Raw genomic sequence first — 17,277 nt, 5'->3', positions numbered from 1 at the left:
TCCCTCATCCCCTCCCCTGCTCTTTCTCTCTCTCTCAAATAAATGAAATCTTTGAGGGAAGAAAAAAGAAAAGTGGCCCTATAAGGGGAAAAGAATGGCAGAAGTATTTTATATTTAGGGAAATATTGATAGTATTTGAATAAACTGGCCAGCGGTAAAGAATAACTAAGCAGCTCCACCCCCAAAAAAAGAGAGAGAGAGAGAGAAGCCCACCTTCAAGGCAGTGCAAGAACTAAGAACAATTAGGGGGACGGCTGGGTGGTTCAGTCGGTTAAGCGACAGCCTTCGGCTTCAGGTCATGATCCCAGAGTCCTGGGATCGAGTCCCACACCGGGCTCCCTGCTCAGCGGGGAGCCTGCTTCTCCCTCTCCCTCTGCCTTTCCCCTGCTTGTGTTCTCTCTCTCTCTCTCTCTCTGTCAAAAAAAATAAATAAATAAAATCTTTAAAAAAAAAAAAAAGAACTAAGAACAATTAGGCTAGAGTCCTACCCTTTTTATACCGGATTCATATAAACCAACAAAATAAAAACTGTGTCTAAGAATTTACCGTGTAGATTCGATCTCTGCCAAAGAGCATTAAAAGAGGTGATTTGTTGAAATGGCTTGAGGGCTGGCTCTGGCAACGCTGCTTGCAGAGCTCCTGGGTAAGCTGACTCAGCTACCTTAGAGCCGGCGCCCCGTCATGTCTTCCCACAGTCCCTCAGGCAGTGTGCTCTCGTTCTCACTCTGCTCCCTCGTTCACCATTCACCAGACAGGAAGGCAGCGGGAAGAGCTCGGGGAGTCATTAGAAGTTCTCCAGCAGTTCTGCTCTGGCAATGTGACACTCACAAGCTGCTCAAGGCTGCAGAGGGGAAGAAGGAAAACCAGCTAAGCAGAAGAAAATTCTGCAGTTGTGAATGTGCTGGCTAAAGGAAGGGCACATTTGACAAGCCTTTCCATGGGGAACCACAAAACTTAAGGCCAATTTACAAGTGAAGCAATTATGGAAGGGGTTGAAAAACAATGAAGTGTGCTATGTTGAGGTCACAGATCCATGCTAGTCTTTAAATATTTTTCTAAGTGACACAAAACTCAGTAAGATCTACAGTTGGTAAATTTCAAAATCAAGTTCCTTTAAAGCTATATACCATGGACTCCAGCCAATTACAAAAACAAACCAAAAACAATGGCTTTGCATATATTAATTACATATACTTGGTTAAAAACAAAAAACATTCAAACAGTATACAAGTATAGAATGAAAGCCTCTCTCCAGACCCCTGCTCCTCCTAGAGACACCCCGCTGCACCAGAGGAACCAGTTCCTTATGTGTCCCACCCAGAAATGATCTGGTTTAGGTCCACTTTCAACTACCATTCTCAGTTGTAGATAGTACTAGTTCAAAGGCTCATAAAACAATGGTGGGGAGGGAGCACCAAGCGGAAGGGAAGGGGCTCTAGATAACTAACAAAAAAACAAAAAGCCACCCAGCTCCCCCTTCCTTTAGGAAGACTTTAAAAAACATCAACATTTGCCAAAGGAAGAGGAAATTTTTATTAGAACCAAACTTTTCCATTCAAATGAAGTCACACAAAACACTGAAGAATTTACTCCTTTCAAAAAACTGCACTTTTTTTTTTAACCTTGAGGTACATTTTGCCAAGAAAACGTTCATGTAAATAAATTTAAACAGAAAACAAACCCAAAATACAACATTCCTAAATAATTATTTGGAAGGAAAATCACAACCCTGAAATTCAAGGGAAATGCATTACAAATATTATCAAACCTTTTCTTGCTTCAGTTTAAATCAAGGCTCTTAATCAATTTGAAAAGACAGTCTAAACATGTAAAACGCACACTAAAAATAGGACAACAATAATATCCCCTCCATAGAAAAATCAACCAGAAATTTCACATTTGCAGCATTTAGTGAGGTTAGAGAGTAAAAATCCATTTCTAGAGTGGACATACTTAAAAACAAACTCATTAACAAAGCAGCATCCACAACCTTGAGTTTCAGAACAAACTGCTAAAACCCTGATGTTTCCTGAGAGGTGGGGGCCAGAGAAATTTGGCAGATTGACACTGAAGTTGCTTTCCCCTTTGCTAAATCTATGTTTTAGTTGGGGGCCATTGTGCTAAGCTGCCCTGCCTAGGGCTTTCCAAGTTATAGGTACTCTCTGGGAAGGAGCTTTAGATAGCAAGAAAATAAGGAAACAATGGTGCATATTTCTCTGATTCTTTCAAAAAAAGAATCATCAGAAAAACTGTCAGAGTTTGACTTTTTAATTACAAAGGTGCTTCTATTTCCTTTCCAACTTCCAGCCCTACCTATTACCTTCACTGCATGGAACTCCTTCAAGACCATGCTCTCCTGCCTCCGTTCAGCCTTTTTTAGTGATTCTTATATTTTCCAGATCTTTCCATTCTGACTCCTCCGGCATTTATATTCTATATGACTCAACCTGGCACTTAATCCTCTGCCTTGAACTAGGTCTGTCTCAAAACCAATAAAGAATCACATATTATCCTTCTACTATACCATTTCTTCCCAGTACCTAACATGGAACTGGTGCTCAAGAGTTACTGGATGAAACTCAAGTCTTCAAATTAAACATAATTTAATATTTGTTTTAGAGTTCATCAGGTTCTCATATAACACATGGATTGAAGTCAAAACTGTGGTGTACTACAAGGAAGAACAGGTTGGTTAAAAGGGAGCCAAAGTATCTGGAGCAAATTCTAGATACTTAACTCTTAAATGTTCTACACAGGACCCATCTCCACACAAAAACACTTCAAGCCGATAAGCAAGCTTGGCAGATCCTGAAAGGCAGTGGAAGGCAGTTATGTTCAAAACCCCAAGAATGGTTAAAAAAACAAAAACAAATCAAAACAAAAGAGATGTGCACCAATTAAAATCAGTGCTATAAAATGACTATCGATGTAGCAAACTCCAGCAACATGTCACAAAACTTTCATTGAGCTGAGTTTTTTTCTAAAACTGTAGCCAACTCCTTTGTTTGGCTTACTGGGGTTTAATTATTGGCAGCTAATCGTGCTGTACAAAAATCTGACCCTTTATAAAGGTTAGAGGCACATTCCTCTCAAGTGGTGGAGAGTAAGGGTAAGGAAGGGGGAAAAAGAGAAAAAAAAAGAAAAGTTCTTACTCCCAAGTGTGGGTTTGACATAGCAGTATATTTTTCTTTAATCCAATTTAAAAGAACATAAATAGTTTCTTAAAAGTTACTGTATTACTATGGGACCTGAGGAACAGGCAAGCATAAAAGGTACTTAAAATCAAACAAGTTCTTGGCAGTCAACAAAGCAGCTAAGCAACAGGAAGAAAAAAAAATTCAGGGCAGGTTTTCTCAACTATTTAATTATAACTGCATCCTTGGCCTCTAGACATTGTAGCTTCCAAATAATGCAGATTTCAAGACAGCACCCCTCGAACGGCGATGGATGTTAATTATACTTATTGTAGCGATCATTTTACAATATACACAGATATCGAATTGTGTTGTATACCTGAAACCAAGATATTGTTAAATAAGCCAATTATACTTCAATAAAAAAAAAAAAAGACATCGTCCCATACCTTCCCTGTTTATCCACCCAGCCGTATAACCCAAATAAACCACAGTGGATCTTGCTGTCAAATTACTCTTAACAGCAATTACTTTAAGAAGCAACATATGGTTGCAAGAACATGGAAACTTAGGAAAGAGCCAAACCCAGTTTTCCAACCTACTTAATGTGATCTTCCCCAAATCACTAAACCTGTGAGTTTGTTTCCTTTCCCATGAAACAAGGTAAATGCCTTCCATCTTTGACATTTACTAATAATGCCAGCTATCATTTAGTGAGCTCTTAGTTCCAGAACTGTGCTAACCACACACTTGCATCATCTGATTTAATCCTAACAGCACAAAAATTGAGACGAAGGTATTATCATTCCCATTTGAAAGATAAGAAAACAATGTTAGAGAGGTTAAGTAAAACTGCCCAAGATCACACTTTTTTAAAAAAGATTTTTTAATTAATTATTTATGAGAGAGAGAGAGCACGAGCAAGGGGAGGGAAAGGGAGAAGCAGACTCCCTGCTGAGCAGGGACCCCCCCCCCGATGTGATGCTGGGGCTCGATCCCAGGACCCTGAGATCATGACCTGAGCCAAAGGCAGACGCTTAACAGACTGAGCCACCCAGGCACCCCATCACCTTTTTTTAATAAGTGGAAAACCCAAGAATCAATTCAAGTTTTGCTGACTCCAAAATCTATGTTCTTAATTGCCAATAAGTGAAAATTACATCTTGACAGTTTGTAAGAATTGCACTCAATGCTCATAGTAAATACTCTTAGTCCCCTTTCCTGTTTTCTACTCCTTAGAATAATAGAAGCATGAAAGCACAGTGGTAGGAAAAGCATAAAGCACACCAATCCCTAACAATAACACAAATCATCTACAAATCACACCACAAATGTCCTCTTGTTCTGGCTCTAAAATAATATCGCTACGACCAAGCATACGAATATCAAGTATCCTTGAAGAATTACCTATTCCAGACACTTGAATGTGTGGGAAAGACAGGTATGATCGCTTAGTAATTCTGGAGAAAGGCAACGGGGATATCAGCCGGTTCCCAAGATCCCCAGTCTCCCAGTGGAACAAAACTAGGCCACATGCCTGAGACAACTGATAAACTCGGGGGACACCGTGAAACAGAAAGAACAGGGAAAGCCATACTAAGCTGAGAAAAAGATAAATGGTGACTGAATCCGGAAGTAGGGAGGAGCGTGGAGATAAAGCAGGTCCCCTTCTCCGGGGGTTTCCAAATTCTCAAGAGATCTTCATCTTTGGGAATCAGGAATGAGAAATGTGAATTTCCAGGAATTTCTCCAGAATTATTCTCCCAATTATAGTTCTTCTTAAAATACTTCCAAATATTCTTCAGTCACCATTACGGATATCTTCTTTAAAAATGTCACATAAGTAAGAAGTAATGTTATTTACAAAGAACTGTAGCCTATAACAAATACTCAGATGCTAGAAAATGCCAGTGAACATTATTGGGTAGTATTCCAAGAGCTGGCCAAATCCAGCCCGCAGTCTGTTTTGGTAAATAAATGTTTTATTGGAACACAGCCCCACTTGTTCATTTGACGTATAGCCCATGGCTGCTTTCACGCTAAAACAGCAGAGCTGATAGTTCTGACAGAGTCCATATGCCTTGGCAAAGCCTAAAATATTTACTATCTGGTCCTTTAGAGAAAAAGTTGGTTGACCCCTGCAATAACCTGCAGTTTGAATCTATGAGGAAGGTTAACAGCCCTGCACAGAATCGCATGTTGAAATTGCCGTTTTAAAGACTTCTGCTTCAGAAACGTAGTTCCTGGAGTACCATGCACAGGATTTGTATACAATATGCTATGTATATAAACTTATTTTATTTGCAAGGATGACTCACCAGTAGCAGCAGACAGGGCCACAAACACATATTTGTAACATAGCAACAGCTACACGCAATCACGACCCATTCTCTCCTCTGTGCTCCCACCCTGTCCTGGCTCTGGGAAAAGTCAATCTTACCCTTCATTCCACAGGCTAGCTTTCAACTTGACATCAGTGGACTCCTTCCATCTACCACTGTCTCTGTTAATTGTTTCATTCTCACAGGAGAATTGCAACACTTTTTCCCATTTACCTGATTTCTTAACTGATTGTTTTGGGGATCTGGAATGACATAAATTTCCCAAGAAATCCTGGGAAGGAACTCTGCATGGAAATAACTATTCTCTTCAGGTGTATGGAGAATGAGCAGAGATCAAACCCCCTGGACTTGTAAGGGATAGAAGAAAAAGAGTTGGGAACAAGAGGCAAAAGGAAGAAAAACAAAGTCTTCAGGGTGTTTGAATGAAAAGACTAAGGTCTGTCTCAAAGCCTAGAGAAGAGCAACCTAAATGGAGAGAAGATGAAGATGAAATTTCCTAGAACTATGGCCCCAGCGATAGATTTGAGACCCGAATATCAGAGCACCTTTCTCCTTCCAGAATTTAAGTTACAATTTGGCTGAGATGAGAGATATTCACTGTGAATTCTGACAGGAATGAGTGTCATTAAGCACCAAACTATTCCTGAAGATAACCTGCTTATAGTTTATAATCTCAAACACCCTCATCTGAAGTGGCTGGGTGGCCCTCCAAAATCCCATTTACCCATCTGTCCAGCCAAAGATTCATTTATTTGTGCCAGAATACAAAGCATAAGGACCAAGGGTGAAACTCAAGGAAACAAAGGCATTGGGATATAGTAGCACCAAAAGGGTTCCAAGCTTGAATCAAAGAGCCCTGCTAATCATGTAATCTTGGGCCAACTATCTGAGCCTCAGTCTCTCACGGGCAAAATGGGCAACATGACTTCCTTGCAGAGTCCATGTGAAGTCCACAGCATATGGTGGGTGCTAACAAATGGTAGCTATCATTATAAATGCAATATTTAAGGGGCAGGTATAAGAAGAGGAGACAGTGATAAAGACAGAATCACAAGGGTTGACATTACATTGAATCATTTGAAAATGCTATAATTTGACCATTTTGACTCATAAAAATAGCCATTTTTAAACAAGTATTTTATAAAGGGTTCTGTAGGGAAGCCTGAAAGGAGACAGCATGAAAGACTAATACCCCATTCTCATTCCCCAACTGGTGGCAGCTTAGAAGAAATCCAGACACCAGATGGGAAGGCTGCAGACTAAAATAGAATACCCCTTAGTCAACTCCTCACTAGAGAGGAGGTGTGACTTCAGGGAAGAGAAGATGCAACAAAAGACAGACAAACACACACACCTCACTCCTAGGTAGCCCACGTAACTCACTCCTTCTCTTTCCTTTTCCATTCCTGCCCTGTCCTTTCCGTTCGTTATTTCTGTCTCTAGGTAAAGCCCAATGGTGTCTTGTTAACCAGTTTGGGAAGGAAATAGCATTTCTGTTCAGCTGATGTTACCAATTGCACAGCAAGCCTTTGGTAGGCCTTGTAGCACAGCTGGTAGCTTGATAAAGAAATCCAATGGATCTGGGGTTGCCTGGTTGGCTCAGTCGGTTAAATGTCCGACTCTTGATCTTGGCTCAGGTCCTGATCTCACAGTCGCAAGATCAAGCCCCGTGCTGGGCATGGAGCCCTCTTTAAAAAAAAGAAAGAAAGAAAGAAAGAAAGCAGAAAAGAAATCCAATGAATCCATTGCATTTTCCCTGTTATTTTTCTATCTTCCCTTCATACTAAAGGTGTTCATCTTTTCAAGTCCTGTTAGCCCTCCCCCACCTAAATGGGTCTGTGGTTGATCCATGGAGTCATGTCAGTTCCTAGATGAGATCTGAGTTTCAAGAAACCCCATTAGCTCTATTCCAGCTATCTCTAAATCTCAAAAAGGTTCTAAGAGAGAAATCAGAACACCTTGTGAACAGTGGGATGAATAACAGATAGAGGTAAGAATGGAGGAACATGGCATTTCTTCCATCCTCCCAATCCATGCTCTCGAAACAGAATTAGACTTCCCTGGTAATTAGCTTGCCTTTCTCAGTCTGTTGGGTCAGCTTTCACGAATGTAAATCCAATTCCTGCAGCACTGCAGCAATCCCCATTACCGTGTTTCATCTGTTGTCTCAAAGTAATGTGGCAATCTTTGGTAATTACCCTCACACATAAAACTATGGAGGCTTTCATCAGCTGATGATCTCAAAGCACTTTTACAAGAGTTCGCAGGGATGCCTCCCACGTGGGCCAGAACCAGACTTTCTGGTTTTCTAATGGGCTGTCTGGCATTTTGTTTCTCCTAAGCTTTACTCTGGAGTTCCTGTGTTTATATCCTCACATTAGCAAAGCTTCAACAGGGAAGCTTCTTGGAAGGAGGGGCTCTGTGCACCCAACGTCCCGCTGTAACCTCCACAACCCGGTCTAGCATCACACCAGAACTATTTAAATATTCGTGGAAAGAATGAAGCTGAAAATTATAGAAACAGCCCAAGCATTAATAATTTCAACCTCATACACTTGGTAACCTAAAACTTCTCTATCACTAAATGACTAAGCTTCTAGCCTAAGCTTAAATTTAAAACAGTGCAAAATGTACTAAAACCTCTTATTTGAGTGGAACAGGGTAACACAAAGAAACATAAAGAAACATATAAAAAAATTGTAGAAAAAATACTACTTCATGAAAGCAGTGCTCACTTTAGAATGGTATTAAGTTTTCTTAATACATTTATTAACTAAACATCTCCAAAATAAGGTTAAGTTTTTCAAAACTGCATCTACAGAAATTTCAAGAAACACTGATAGGGCTACTGCAAAACACAAGAAGACAGAACTAAAGCTTTTAAGAACCATTCTTCCAATGCCCTCTTGAAAATATTTATGTCAACTAGCAACCTAAATAACCTTTCACCAGATCCCTCTCCCTAATTAAGGTTCACTGAGAATAAACTGAATAAAAGGCAATCAACATTCTTTTTCTAATTGTTTGTTTTAATATATTATTTGCCCACAGGCATATAGGCATTTCCAAGACTAGGCAGGGAAACTGCTTGCCCCCCCCACCCCCTCACCCCCGTGCGGAGAGAACAAGGTAACAAACAAAAAAAAGACCCAGTAAAGTTAAAAAAAGAAATGAACACTGAACAATATTTCTATGGCTTTCTTTTCTTGTTTTTACTCTTTGCATGTGTGTATATTCTATATCCATAATTATGTCAGACAAGCTTGCTGACTGATGAACAGTGAGATTAATTTAAGATTAAAGTCAAGAACACAGGTGACTCTGGGTCTACCAGAGACTGAGCAGCCTTGAACATTACAGTTCTTCCAACTCTGCTCCATCATGTTGATGGGATGACTGTAGGGAGTCATCAAGGTATGGTGAAGAAAACACTGAACTGAGGCGCTAGACATGTCCCTGCACCATAGTTGTGTGACACTGGGAAGTCACTTATCCTCTCTGGCATCCATTTTCCCTAATTATAAATTCAGAGTGGTGGCCCAAGTTGCTAAGTTTCCCTCCAGCTCAAAGATTCTGTTTAGATATTTCTTTACAATCGCTAGCAGGATTCCTCAAGAATTATGCCAACAAGAAAGGCTACATCTTTAATTAAAAATGGTTTTCCAATCTACTCCTGTACTATGGCATACAACCCACTCATCTAAAAACAAAAAAAAAAGATAAAAATAACACTTTTCATTTAATTTAGCCATTGGGTTCTTAACTCACAGAGGTTTGCTTTTAATTTGCTTACCAATAATTTGCCAATGAAGGATAACTGAATGAGAAAATGCACAAAAAGAAGTAGAACAGTGTTGGGGGGGGTGCTGTTCAAGAACAGTTTATCAAGGGGCATGAGGATATGCCTAGTTCCCAAGACAAGGAATCTAGATTAACAAAACTAAAGTCAGCATGTCCACCTCACCCACCACCCCAAATTTGCCAGTCTTCCTTTATGTCCTATCTCATGCAATGGAACCACCAATGAACCTTGATGACAAAGTTGGAAACCAAGGGGTTCACCTTACAAACCCCACCACTGCCTTTGTCCCAGCTCTTATGGTCTCCCACCAGCAATATTTCCAAACTGCCTCCTTGGTGATCTCCTCTAGGTACCTGCCAACAGGGCAGTCAACACCCACTGAGCTTCCTCTCCTCTGCTTAACCACCACCAATGGCTCTCCTCAGCATGAGCAAATTCCTGATTTCCATGTCCTGGCCTGAGACCTCTCCAACCTCATCCAGTTATCACCCTACAGGTACTCCGACCCTAACTGCACCATAGAGCACCCTGAAGACACCACAATCTTATTCACCTCCTGCCTTTACCCTTGTCCCCCCAAAATGTCTTTTTCCATCTGTCAAATCCCTACGCTTCAAGATCAGCTCACAAATCACTTCCTGCCCCCATGCCTACACCCTGTCTGAGGTACATGCACTCTCATCTGTTGTTCCCAAACTTAATTATCATGGCATCTAAAAAGTACATTTTTTTTTTTTAATTTCACTGCCTAGTGAGTCTGTGATTCCTAGAAGATAAGGAGTATTTTTTCAACTCTGAAACATCAGGGACACTCTTATAAATAAAAGATCCTTAATAAATGTTGATGGATGAATGGGTGAACCCTGATAATGGAATCAAAGCATAAGAGGGATTCTCCAAAGGAAATATGAACAATAAAAATTGAGAAATAATTACGCTAATGGGAAAAAAAAAAAGAGGTAGGCCTACCAGGATCCACTTTTAGGGTTGTCATGGTTTTTAATTCAAGGCAAAAAAAAAAAAAAAAAATCCCCAAATTCTAAATTATAGAAACTAAGAAAGAACTCAAGTGTTTCTTATTCCATACAAAAAGACAATGTGTAAACTAAACGTATACACTAAACCTTAGTTTCCTACTGACTTACATATATATACAGGGAAGTATTCCCTACTCTAATACTTTAGAACATAATCTTTTTCTAAATTATATATATAGAAAAGTAACTTGAGAACAGCAGTTGAATACCACGCTAACACTATAATACTACTGGAAACTAAGATGCTGTCAGTAAAATGTAAGAAGGAAGATGCTTCATCTTATAAGAAAAACATGCATTTTTTTCCCCAGAAAATTATTCCCGAGATGATCCCTTAGAGCCAGGCCCTGTACAAGTTCTCAAGGCTAGGCTCTCATTCCCTGGCCTCCTTCCAGGTGTCTTAGGTCAAGGTGCTGGGGGCCAGAGTGGGCAAAAGATGAGGTCTTCTTACCATGACAAGGCTATATCTTCGTAATGGTTATTCCCCACCCCACTACCCATTTTCCGAGCCCCAACCTTTTTATACCACACAGCAGGAAGAAAAGAACACATACATAAACTGCTATAAAATGTAACTGAGCTTAATTTAAATAAGCATAAAGAAGGTAACAGAAAGGAGGAAATGGCCAAAGCTGAATATTAAGGAAAAGAGAAGGAAGACCCAAGGAATAAACGTGTATGTCAGTAGTACTCACTGGCTGGGATCACTTTAAGTTTACACATGAAATTGCTTAATGCATGAGTCATTTTAAATCATGACTATATTGATTCATTGAATATGTTCAAGCAAACCTGCAATGAAGATGACCTAGAAGTCTGGAGATGCAGATGATTCTCCAATCAAAACAATGGGGGTGGCAGATATATTTAAGAAAAATCAAAGACATAAAAAATAAGTATGTGTTTGGAAAAAAACTTTAAGATTTTTTTTTTTTATTTATTTAGAGAGAGGGACAGCACGTGCTCGAGTGACAGCAAGAGCACGGGGGAGAGTCAGAGGCAGACGGAGAAGCAGACTCTCCCTGAGCAGGGAGCCCCATGCGGGGCTTGATCTCAGGACCTCGGGATCATGACCCGACATGAAGGCAGACGCTTAACTAACTGAGCCACCCAGGCACCCCTGGAAAAAAATTTAAATCCTGTCATTTTCTTACTACAAATGGGCAGAAGAAAGTGAGATAATTTATCAAAATTGGACATGGGTTTAAAAAAAAAAAAAACAGGTTTAGAATTTACTGTTCTGAAGGCTTATGTAACACAGTCAACAAACACTGGTGCCCACTGGGGGACTGGTCCAGGAGCTTGGCTTCTACCCTCACCCAGTGCACAGGATGATTGGGAGCCCGACCTTCAGCTTCTACTTCAATGCTCTTAGCTCTAAAATCAGTCTTACATGCTGATGGTTTCTTTTTGGGGTGATGAAATGGACTAACATTGGAGAGGTGACAGTTGCACAACACTGTGGATTTACTCAAAGCCATTGAATTGCACACCATGAAAGGGGGGATGTTACAGTATATGAACTAACTCAATAAAACAGTTTGTGAAAAAAAATTAGTCTGAAAGCTCCGCAGCCCTTTTCCTGTACAGCTTTAGACCCTGAGTGTATGCTGGGCTCTTAACTACATAGACGTACCATGTCTCCCACTTCATTTTTATGTAAAGAGCTGAAGCTTTGGAATCACACCGTTCAGTTTGGGAACTGAACCTAGGTCTGTCATTTCCTAGGCTCTGGAATCTTGAGCATGCTGCTCTCTGAGCCCCAGTCCCCACCTACCTATCAGAGGGGCAGAACAAGTCTGCTCAGACTGATGGTGAATGGCAAAAAATTAAACTGGAAGGGGCTCTCAGAAAGGACATGTCAGCTCGTGGAAGAAAACTAAAGGGAAGACGCAGAAGCACGAAAGATGGGGCAAGCGAAGAGTAGGGACCGAGGCCAACCTACCTAGAATCAGGGCAAACCCCTCTGGAATCCTCTTTTGGGTTCCAATGGTGCTTTGAGGTCAGAGTGATGGGGGGGGGGGGGGGCCTAGGCCTGCTCCCAGAAGCATGTGCTATTATTAGACTACATTATCTACAACACCTAAATTTCTGGATTCCTTACCCAAGGAATTTTCTATGAGTAACCACAAAACAGAGACATTTTCTATACTTTTAATCACCTCAAGAGTCATTAAGCATTCAGTCCACTAATGGAATTATAGCCTCTTGATTTGGACTGCTATTAATTAGAACACATGGTTTTGCATCAGGATTCATTTTTTACAGATTAATTCTATATAATAAAACATGCCTGAAGTTGATTGTGTTAGCAGACTTTTCATCGCAAGCCTCAAGATTCCACACCTGTGATTTAAATTACATCAGCACAAGTTGAAACATCAGTTTTTCGATCATTTGTGATATTGCAACTCTTAAGAAACAACCTACCTGACAATGAATCCGAACAATCTATATTTACCATCAATAACCCAAATTCCCAACTGGGCCAGAATTTCTAATGTGAAATTAATTCTTCATAGTGGTTTTAATAACACCATTCTCACTTAAAATGTGTTCTGTTTGATCAAGTAACTGACCCCTTCAACAGATATACTGTGTATGTGTGTATTTGTGTACATGTGTATCTACACACACACACATTTAAAAACTTATCAACCTTATGCCGCACAGGTTTCTACCCTGGAAAAACAATTCAAGAAGAGCTAAAAAGACTAGCGAGTTGTCAGCTCTCCCCTCCCCCAGGTAGAAGCTACACTAGAGCCAACTACATTCTCACACTCAACGATCCTTGAGAGACCAACGGGTTAACAAAGTAGTATTCTTCAGCTGCACATGAAAGCGCCTGAGGATTGCTCTCTGGTGGAACTGGAGAGTGAGCTGAGTATCACTGTGCTGGGATTCTTTCAATAAGACGACAGGACCATGAAAGCACAATACAGGATTAAAAGGAAGTAAAACATGAGCAACTGCCTCTGTTTACCATTCACACTGTCAACAATTCTGAGAAATATTCTGCTGAGTTTCAGGTCACTAAACCCTCGTCCATTTTATAAATATTTGTCTCCCTGATTTTGCTTTCTTACTTTTTTAGATCCCAGAGGGAAATGATAATGTTCTCTAAGCTTTAGGATGGCTTATTTTCTAAAATTGGCAGGAAGGAAAGGCTAGCTTCTGCTAGCTCTAATTTTGAAAGCATTAAGTATTGAGGGAGAACTCTTAGGTAATAATTTTTTTAATAAAATGTTAGTTGTTTCATGAGCAGCATTTTTGTTGTTTCTACCAGCATTGCGGTACAGTCAGGTTTATTTTAAGACAACACACTCTAGCATAAATTCAACTGAGTCTCCTGGAACTTACAACCAAATTTAGACTGATTTAACACAACCACGAGGTGTCCTCCTATCATATTTCACTTTGGACATATGAAGAGCAGGTCAAATACATGTTTAGAAGCTATTTTAAATATGATTTTGTATGACCTTTCCTAGCATGCACATGCGTACACACACACACACACAAAATGCTTTCACTTCTACTTCAGAGTTATACTCAACTCCTAATGCCTTTGGCAAAGACAAGATCCAATATGTAAGGTAATTAAGGGAAAAAAAGGCAAATAAATATGAATATTCCATGGAAGTAGTATGCCAGTTTTGGGAAAAGCTTCTAAAATTTCTGTATATGAATATGCTCTCAAGGGAGAGTGGTTCCTAACTATAGGGGTTTTTTGTACATCAAACATCAAGAATGGTAAGGAAACTAAGAATCTCACACCCACATCTGTGATTTCTCAAATACAGCATGATTTATGGATACATATTGTATGACTATATATTTAATCCACATATTAAAAACGCAACCATAACCTTTAATGCAGGCCCTAATTATGTTTTCTAGGAAATGACCAGCACTCCACAGCCTACCCCCTGCCATATCTTCCTTCTCCCCTAACTGTAGCTAAAACTCAGAACTGAGTCCAGACGGCCTAAGTTAGAATCCAGGCCCTGCAATTCACTATCTCTACAGCCTTGGGGGCATAACTTAATGGGCCTCATTTCCCTGAGTTGCAAAATTAAGATTTAAAAAAAAAAAAAAGTTGTGCCTGCCTCACAGAGTTATTATAAGGATTAAGAGTGAATATATGTGGGCACCTGGGTGGCTCAGTTAAGCTTCTGCCTTCAGCTCAGGTCATGATCCCGGGGTCCTGGGATCGAGTCCTGCATCCACATTGGGCTCCCTGCTCTCGCTCTCTCTCAAACAAATAAAAAATATTTAAAAGAAAAAAAAAGAGTGAATATATGTAAAGCACTCAGAACAGAATCTGACATAAAAGCATCTGGAAGGGTAAGCCATTACTGCTGATGCTGATGTTACTATTACAACCATTATCTTAACTTTTGTGATACTCATTTCCTTCCTTTTCTTAATAGTTCTTACCTTTTAACAACTAAAAACTAGTTACTTTGGCTTGTCTTTGAATTCCATTCTGTTCTCACTCTGGAAGACATAACAGAAGGCATAGGGGAGTGTGGTGCTGAGTCAGCTCTAAAGTATGTCAAAACTTCTTTACCTCAATAATAAACAATAAATGACTTGTGATACGCACAACGGGCTGCCATCTAGCTCTGCCCCATCCATGGCAGAACTGAAAACCAATGGTAAAAGCAAGGATCCCTTAACCAGTAGGACTTATTGATAGACTCAAGAGAAAACTACACACTGATACCAACTACGCAGACTCCATCCTTCAAGGGTTATCTAGGGAAGAGAAAACTGAATGCAATCACCACCAACCAACCAGCCCACGACACCTTTAATTTAATATACACTGCTATTCTTCGTCAATATGGATGCATATATGAACACCTATCAAAAATACTATGGAGCCATTTATACTATAAACTCTAAAAATGAAAACCAAAGAGTCACATCTGGAACTCACCCAAGTCCTTTAAAAATGTAAAATTAACACAGTGCTGGTCTGACATTTAGAAAAAGACAAGGTGGCAGAATAGTGTAAACATGCCACATTAAAGGCCATTCAATACCTAATATTAATCACTGAAGAATCCTATTTCCTCAGAACAGTATCTCTAGTTTGCCATCTAAATAAAAATTATACTAGGAAAGGCCACATAACTTTTCTATATAAAGAAAACAGTTTGCCCACGAACCTTACTTTGCCATCTTGAGTCATAAGAGAGAAGAGACCATGCTTGAGATAGCATGACCACCGGCCCCTTGGTGTGGCCTGGAAGAAGCTTGGGAGGGAGAGGTCTGCAGGCAGGCTCCTTGAGACCTACAATCCACATGGAGTTTCCAAAAGGGAAACACAGGTTGCACCTAAAATCAGATCTGCCTCTCCTGGCCCTGGCATAGTGCTTGACACAGGGCTTGCACTCAAGGGAGTACGAATGTCTCTCCTCCGCCACAGAGCCTTCTGGGTGCCCCCACCCCCCCCAACCACCAGCATTCTGGACGGTCTAGAAAGGGAACTCCCCACACTCAAATATCTATTCCTTCCCTGTCACACACCAGAAATCAAAAAGTCAAAGTAACTTAGATTATAAAGTCACAGAAAACAGAGACCATACTAGGTCATCGGATCACCTCTCTTGAATTTTCAGAACTGCTTTTCTACACCACTCAAATAGCATTTCTTTCCCTTCACTGGAGACGGTTGGGGCTTACCTCACCTTGAGCCCTGAGACAGTTAAGTTCCTAAAGTGAGGTCTCCTGAATGCACCTTGCCTGGCTGGCTGGCCCGGGGTCGCAGGGGAGGCTTCACTCAGAGAATGGGCTCAGAAAGCACACAGAGAATGAATGTGACTAAACCAAGCCTTTGCCACTCTCCAAAACGAGATACAGGCTACTAATTTTGAGCATGGGAATTCAAAGACGTCTGGGGGGAAACTACCGCATTACCTTAGTGACAAGTGACTATTCTACTGGTCCTTCAGCAGAACTATCAAACTTTAAGGCTCGTAACCCTTGGATACACTTTATATAAATTAACAATTTCTATTGTCAAAAACTCAAACTAACCCAGACAAATAGGCTTGGAAACTACCAGCCAACTTCATTCTGTGAGTAACCATTAAGTTTTAATCAGATGTGGTTCAATTTCTGGAACAGCGAGCATTAAGAAGGGCTCATCAAGGAAAATGGGCAAAAGCGGGGGCAGGAGGAGAGGGGGGAGGAGGAGGAGAACAAAAGAACCGCCCCCCCCCCGACAAAGCCAGTCATGTAACCGACTCTTGACTGAATACTTCTGCCCCTCTGTGCAGCTGTTGCCTCTTGCAGTTGGTACGAAGCACTGCCAGGCTGGGACCGGTTTCCAGTGAGGACAGCATTGTTTTATTGGCTACTTAGGCAGTGCACACACCATTAATGGAGTTTTTATCTCTCCATTTTCCTGTCAGTACAGAACCAGCCAGTCTGACTCTGTTATTATCATTAAGAAAGCTTTTTTTCTCCCCCCTCCCCACACACATCTTTAATCCAAACAACATCTGGGAACTTCAGCCTCTATCATATAAAAGGGAAACAGATTTAGAGGTTGGGGGGGGGAGGCGACAGTTCCATCCACACTGAACAACAACCAAATTCCAACAGCCAAACTTATCTAGAGCTACTCAGTATCTCTAACACGCTGTTCACTTCAAAAAGGCAAGGTTATTTCCCACCACATTGCTTTAAACTTCCTCTGGACCTTTGCTATATGAAAGTAATACCATTTTGACATGTAGCTTTTTAAAAGAAAAAAAAAAGGAAAAAATTTACTACTGTTTTCTTGGGTGGCAAGTTCGTTGTGAAATCAAAGTCAAGAATAATATTTAAAAGGTGATTTTTAGAAGAATGTTAATTTTTTTTTCAAAAAGGAAAAAAAATAAAGACCCTTCATGACACCTCACAAGCAAGTACATCTCCAGTGTACAAACTAATAGGAAAAAACTGGC

At 40.4% G+C, this 17,277-nt stretch overlaps 1 protein-coding gene across 2 annotated transcripts in view; it reads right to left on the bottom strand.

The window, feature by feature from the left end:
- Nucleotides 1–17,277, bottom strand: part of ACVR1 (activin A receptor type 1) — a 123,416-nt gene that overhangs the window by 73,397 nt on the left and 32,742 nt on the right. The window contains exon 2 of one of the 2 annotated variants that reach the window (XM_028113143.2): nucleotides 547–841. The exons of the other annotated variant lie outside the window; for it this stretch is intronic. The gene's annotated coding sequence lies outside the window, so the exon portion shown is untranslated. The remainder of the gene's footprint in view (nucleotides 1–546; nucleotides 842–17,277) is intronic. 2 annotated transcript variants of the gene reach the window in all.

The sequence above is a fragment of the Eumetopias jubatus genome, unplaced genomic scaffold (assembly GCF_037043125.1).
Source record: "Eumetopias jubatus isolate StellerSeaLion01/CBP00866 unplaced genomic scaffold, mEumJub1_p1.0 scaffold_3, whole genome shotgun sequence".
In the NCBI taxonomy this organism is placed as follows: domain Eukaryota; kingdom Metazoa; phylum Chordata; class Mammalia; order Carnivora; family Otariidae; genus Eumetopias; species Eumetopias jubatus.
This window is presented reverse-complemented; position numbering and strand designations above follow the sequence as displayed.